The sequence below is a fragment of the Sapajus apella genome, unplaced genomic scaffold (genome assembly GCF_009761245.1).
Source record: "Sapajus apella isolate SASKATOON/1434 unplaced genomic scaffold, GSC_monkey_1.0 scaffold170, whole genome shotgun sequence".
Lineage (NCBI taxonomy): Eukaryota > Metazoa > Chordata > Mammalia > Primates > Cebidae > Sapajus > Sapajus apella.
This window is the reverse complement of record NW_022437110.1, coordinates 655,656-662,601: the sequence shown is the minus strand read 5'-3', so window position 1 is coordinate 662,601 and position 6,946 is coordinate 655,656.

Genomic DNA, 6,946 nt, shown 5'->3' with positions numbered 1-6,946 from the left:
CCATTTCAGCCTGGACCCTCTGGGCTCAGTAATCCTCCAGCCTCAGCTTCCCAATTAGCTGGTACTAAAGGCACATGCACAATGACTGGCTAATTTTTACATGTTCTTTTAGAGACTGGGTCTTGCTTTGTTCCCCAGGCTGGTCTTGAACTCCTGGACTCAAGTGGTCCCCCAGCCTAGGCCTCCCAAACTGCTGAGGCTATAGGTATTAGCCACTGTGCCTGGCCTTATTCTTGTGAATGGTAGTATACCACTACTCTGTATGTGTGACATGATTTATTTCACCAGCCTCATTGGCCTTTTCAGTTGTGTTCAATCATTTGCTATTGGGGTAGGAAGCAGAACTCAACTCTGGAGGTAGGGCTCAGACACTGGACCAAAGTGAGGACTAGCTAAAACAGGTGCAGGGCAGAGTTACCTCCCCATAAGACACATCCACCAGTGTGCCATGTCAGTTTACCATTACCATAGCAACACCTAGAAGTTATGGCATCTTTCTATGGCAATGTCCTGACAACCCAGAAGTTACCACCCTCATTCTAGAAATGTCTGCATACACTACCCCTTAGTTTCCATGTAATCAAAAGTGGGTATAAATCAGGGTGCAGAGCTGCCTCTGAGCTGCTGCTCTGGGCCTGCTGCTGATGGGTGGCCCTGCTCCACAAGGGGCAGTTCCTCTGCTGCTGCTGTGCATGGCAGCTTGGCTCTGAATTCTTTCCTAGGTGAAGCCAGGAACCCTCCTGGCCTAAGCCCCAGTTTGGGAGCTTACCTGGCCTGCATCACTGTTATAGACAATGCTACAAGGAATAACCCTGGACATACCTGATTTCATACACATGAGAACGTATCTGTAGGATAAATTCCTAGCAGTGAAGATTGTTGTCTTTTGGTGTTCAGTCCCTGGATCTGAGAACAGGATATGTTTTTCATTCACTCAAGTCTCCTTTCATGTCCCTCAGTGGATTTAAAATGTTCTTCCTTCTGATTGTGCATGTTTCTTTTTAGGTTTATTCCTAGGTTTTAAAATTGTTTTGGTGCTACTGTAAATGAGATATTTTTTCTCATTAATATTCCTGCTAGCAAGTCATTTTTTATGTAGATGAAGGTTAGTTATCATGTTACTTTTGTCCCAGCCACAAAACTTAAACACTGTTTGTCATAGAAATTAAATTGACTCTCTTGGATTTTCCGGGGACTTATTCATGTCATCTGCAAAAAATGATATTGCAGTTCCTCCTTTGCATTTTTCTTCATTTCTTTCTCTCTTCTGATTGCAAAAAAATTAAATAACAGTGATGATAGAAGACAATTTCCTGAGTTTTCACCTTGACCGAGATGCTTCTAGTACCTTCCCCATTTGATACAAGGGTAGCTTTGAGGCTGACATAAATGTATGGCAGCAGGTTGAGAAAGTTTTATTGAGAATGCAAGTTGATTCTGGCCACGATGAGCAACCAGATTTATACTTACCCTCCTGCCATAAACAACGGTAAAGTTGGGCCCAATGTATAAGGCAATTATGTACAGGAATGCGACAACGGGCAGGACTGTGATCCCTGAGAGAAGGTAAGTACCTGAAGTGAGTCCGAGTTTGCCCTGTCTTTTTACCTTGGGTTTTCCTACCAAGGTATGCGAGATAAAGCCACAGCAGAGATCATCAGGCAGAGATCACTGGCTGGGAAAGCAGAGCTCAGTGTTTGGGCTGCTGAGGTGGCTATGACTGGTAGAGCAGGGCACTGGAGAGGAGGGTGCTACGTGGAATGAGGATGCAGAGCCTGTGTGGGGGTTCCCTCAGATCCCTGGATGAGGCCAGGCTGTACACGTGCAGAGGGTGATCCTCCACAAGGCCTCGTAGGAAGCCGCTGCTGTGTGGCCAAGAGCTGACGGAGAAGCCCGGCAGTGTGCAATGCTATGTGACGTTGCAGTTCTTGCCCAGCTAGGGTGGAGAAACCTCACTGAGCCCCTCAGGCAATCAGCTGAGAAATCTGAAAGGCCAAAGGGATGAGACTTGCACTCCAGCATAAGGGCCAAAGCATAGGACTAAGAACAAAACCAAAGCAGACTCACCCTTACAAAGCATAAAAGCAAGCCTGGAGTGGTATCTGCAAAATGGTGGAATTGGAAGCTCTGGACTCTCCTTTTCCCATCAACACATCAACTCAACAATAATTCATGAAGATTCCCTTTGCAAGAAATCCAGAAACTAGTTGAGAGTCTTCTCTGCACTCCAGGTGAGCATGAATCTACTCACATTGAAACTGGTAGGGAAATTCAAGGCACTCTGTTGGCATAATCCCTACCCCTAGCACAGTGCCATACGACTGAGAGGAAATCCCCTAGCTCCCAACTCACCATGGAGTGAGCAAGAAATGAGCTGTGTATTCAACACCTCAACTTTTCTGAGGGCTGCCCGGTGGCTGACTTCTGTTTAGCCTGTCTCAGAGTGCTATTGGGACCTGGCATAACCCCGCTGCCTCAGGGCCGTGAGAACAGACATGGTGGGATGATCTAGAGTGCAGGTAGTCACCACAGCCCAACTCAGCACAGAGTGAATAAGAAACACACACACACACACACACACACACACACACAAACCCACCTCAGATCCAAGTTTCTCACTAGGGAAGGAAAGAGTTGAACAAAACACCCAACTATCCAATTTTCTGGAGGCTACCTGAGGAACTTCCTTTAGTCACTTGTCTAAAGTGCTGACAGGACCTGGCATACTCTAGACACCCGGAGGTTGCAGAAAACAAAGAAAGTGGGGTGGGCCAGCAGGAAGTTTAAAGAGGCCCCCAGAATCTTTGGCTTGGCTGATTGGTGAGGGTCTTCTCCGGTACCTGGCCAGTTCATGAAAACTTGACAGAGGCTGCTTTGTTTAATGTTCAGACACCAACACAGAAAGGCAAGGAAAATGAAGAAACAGGGAACAGTGTTTCAAAGGAATAAGATAAATCTCTAGAAACTGACCCTAGTGATGTGGAGTTATATGACTTATCGGACAGGAAATTTAAAATAACTATCAGAAAATTGCTAGCTGAAGACCGGAAAACAACGTATGAACAAAGAGAGAATTTCGACAAAGAGACAGAAAATACTAAAAAGTTCCAAACAGAAATCATGGAGCTGAAGAATATAATAACTGCACTGAAAAACTCACTAGAGGAGTTGAACAGCAGGCTGGATCAAGCAGAAAAAAGGATCAGTGAACTCAAAGAAAGGTCATCAGAAATTAATCATAGGATCAAACAGAAAAGACAAAAAGAGTAAATAAAGTAGAAGGGGCTTATGGGACACCGTCAAGCAGATCAACAGATGCATTAAGGAAGTCCCAGAAAGATAAGGGGAAGGACCATTATATTCAAAGAAATAATGGTTCAAAACTCCTTAGATTTGGGGGAGAAAATGGACATTCAGATTCAAGAAGCCCAAAAAATCACAAATAAGATGAACCCAAAGAAATTTACACCAAGGTACATTAAAATCAAATTGTCAAAGACAAAGAGAGAATTAAAAAGCAGCAGGGAGGCCGGGCGCAGTGACTCATGCCTGTAATCCCAGCACTTTGGGAGGCCAATGTGGGCAGATCACAAGGTCAGGAGATGGAGACCAGCCTGACCAACATGGTGAAACCCTGTCTCTACTGAAAATATAAAAATTAGCTGGGCATGGTGGCACATGCTTGTAGTCCCAGCTACTCAGGAGGCTGAGGCAGGAGAATCACTTGAAACCAGGAGGTGGAGGTTGCGGTGAGCCAAGATTGCACTCTCTGCACTCCGGCCTGGCGACAGAGCAAGACTCTATCTCAACAACAACAACAACAAAAAAAAAAAAAAAAAAAAAAAAAAAACAAAAAACAACAACAACAAAAAAAAACAAAGAAAGAAAGAAAAGAAAAAGAAAAAGAAAGCAACAGGGAAAAGTGACTCATCACATTTAAGGATCTCCATAAGACATTAAGAAATAAGCTAACTTTTTAGAAATCTTGCAAAAATGAAGATGAGAGACATACTTTCCAGACAAACAAAAGCTGACACTATTCACTACTAAACCTGCCTTACAAGAAATAATGAAGGGAGCTATTTCACTGGAAATGAAAGGACAATGAACAGCAACATGATAGCATAAGAAAACATAAAACTCTTTGACAAAGGTAAATAAATAGACAAATACAGAATACAGTATTACGTCATGGTGGTGGGTAAATCACTTTTAGTTATAACATGAAAGTTAAGTTACAGAATTGTTGAAGATAATTACAACTAAAAATATTTTAATGGGTGCATAATCTAATGTTAATTGTGACATCAGTAACATAAAGTGGGAGGAATGGTAAAAGTGTAGAATTTACTTATGTGATTGAAGTTAAGTGTTATTAGCTTAAAACACAGTATTTTAATTATAAGATACTTTATGTAAGCCCTATGGTAGACACAAAAGAAATACCTACAGAAGTTACACAAAAGAAAAGGAGAAAGGAATCAAAGCATAGCAACACAAAAATATCAACGAAACACACACACAAAAAAAACATGAAAAGAGGGATAAAGCACAGGAAAACAGGAAAGGAAGACAGAAAAAAAAACAGGAAGACAGATGATGCCACCTGATTCCACTTATATGAGGTACCTGAAATAGACTCATAAAGTCAGGGAATAGAATGTTGTTTGCCTGCCAGGAGGTGAAAGGAGTGGGGAATGGGGAGTTTCTAATCAATGGGCATGAAGTCTCAATTACGCAAGATGAATAAGTTCTAGAGATCTTCTATACCACATCGTCCCCATAGTTACAACACTACAGTGTACTACGCTTAAGATTTTCTAGAGAGGGTACATGTTAAGTGTTCATATCACATAAAAACAAAAATTTTAGATGAGGAAAACGGAGGGCATCTACAAGCATATTCATTGCAGAAAACTGAAGCCTCAGAGAAGACTAAAATCATTGTCTCAACAAACCAAGGATAACTTTGCCATGATTGTAAAATATTTACTTCTAGTCCCTTCTTGGCTTATATAGCCATTGTCAAACTTTTACAAATAAGAGATGGTATCAGAGTTTTTTGTTTGTTTGTTTGAGATGGAGTCTCGCACTGTTGCCCAGGCTGGAGTGCAATGGTGTGATCTCGGCTCACTGCAACCTCCGCCTCCTGGGTTCATGTGATTCTCCTGCCTTACCCTCCTGAGTAGCTGGGATTACAGGCACACACCACCGCACCTGGCCAATTTTTTGTATTTTTAATAGAGACTGGGTTTCACCATGTTGGCCAGACTGGACTGGTCTTGAACTCCTGACCTCGTGATTCATCTGTCTTGGCCTCCCAAAGTGCTGGGATTACAGGCGTGAGCCACCACATTTGGCTGATATTATTTTATAATGCATAATTTTGCTCAATTTACATTTAAGAATAAACTTTTTTTTTTGAGACAGGGTCTTACTCTGTGGCCCAAGCTGAAGTACAATGGTGCAATCATGGTTCACTCGAGACTTCTGGATTCAAGCAATCCTCCCACCTCAGCCTCTCAAGTAGCTGAGATTACAGACACATGCCACCACGCCCAGCTAATTTATTTTTATTTTTTAATATTTTTTTGTAAAGACAGGGTCTCACTATGTTGCAGAAACTGGTCTCTAATTTCTGGGTTCAAGCAATCCTCTCGCCTTGGCCTCCAAAGTGTTGGGATTACAGGCATGAGCCTTATTAATGTTTTGATAACATTATTTTATGTTATCAAAAAACAAGCCGCCAGGTGCGGTGGTGGGTACTTGTAGTTCTAGCAATTCAGGAGGCTGAAGTGGGAGGATCGCTTGAGCCCAGGAGTTCGGGGCTACAGTGAGTCATGACCACGCCACTGCACTCAAGCCTGGGCAACAGAGTGAGACCCTGTCTCAAAACAAAATAGAAATAAATTTAAAAACCAGCAGAAGCCAAGCCTGCTATGATCAAGACGATCTGTCAGTAGAATAGAAGTAAACAGAAACAGATCTCCAGATGGACAGATTTTGGAATCAGCAGAACTTAACTTGAAAAAAATCTATTGTAAATATGTCCAAAGATTAAAGGAGCAGATGAGCAAAATGAATGGACAAACAGGAAACCTCCATAATGAAATGGAAACTGTAAGACCAGGCGTGGTAGTACACACTATAATCCCACTGCTTTGCGAAGGCGAGGCAGGAGGATTGCTTTAGGCCAGGAGTTCAAGACCAGCCTGGGCAATATAGCAAGACCCCATCTAGACACACACACAGATACAAATAGTCAGGCATGGAGGCACACTCCTGTAGTCTTAGCTAGTTGGAAGACTGAAGCAGGACTGTGGCTTGAACCCAGCAGGTTGAGGCTGCAGTGAGCTATGATCACCACTGCACCAGCCCAGGTGATGGAGCAAGACCCTGTCTCTAAAACAGAGACAGAGAGGGTCAGGCGCGGTGGCTCACACCTGTAATCTCAGCATTTTGGGAGGCTGAGGCGGGAGATCACAAGGTCAGGAGGTCGAGATCATCCTGGCCAACATGGTGAAATCTCGTCTCTACTAAAAATACAAAAATTCGGTGGACAGGGTGGTGCATGCCTGTAATCCCAGCTACTCGGGAGACTGAGGCAGGAGAATCGCTTGAACCAGGGAGTCGGAGGTTGCAGTGAGTTAAGATTGTGCCACTGTACTCCAGCCTGGCAACAGAGTGAGACTCCATCTCAAAAAAAAAAGAGAGATAGAGAAAAGAGCCAGGCATGGTGATTAATGCCTATAGTGCCAGAGCATTGTCAAGGTGATAAAGAAATTGTGGTAGAGTCATGCCATGAAATACTACACAGCAAAAACAAAAATGAATTACTGACATATGCCACAACATGAATGAACCTCAAAAACTTTAGATTGAATAAAAACACCAAACACAACAATGTGTGTACTTAATATTCCTATTAACATGAAGAATTACTGAA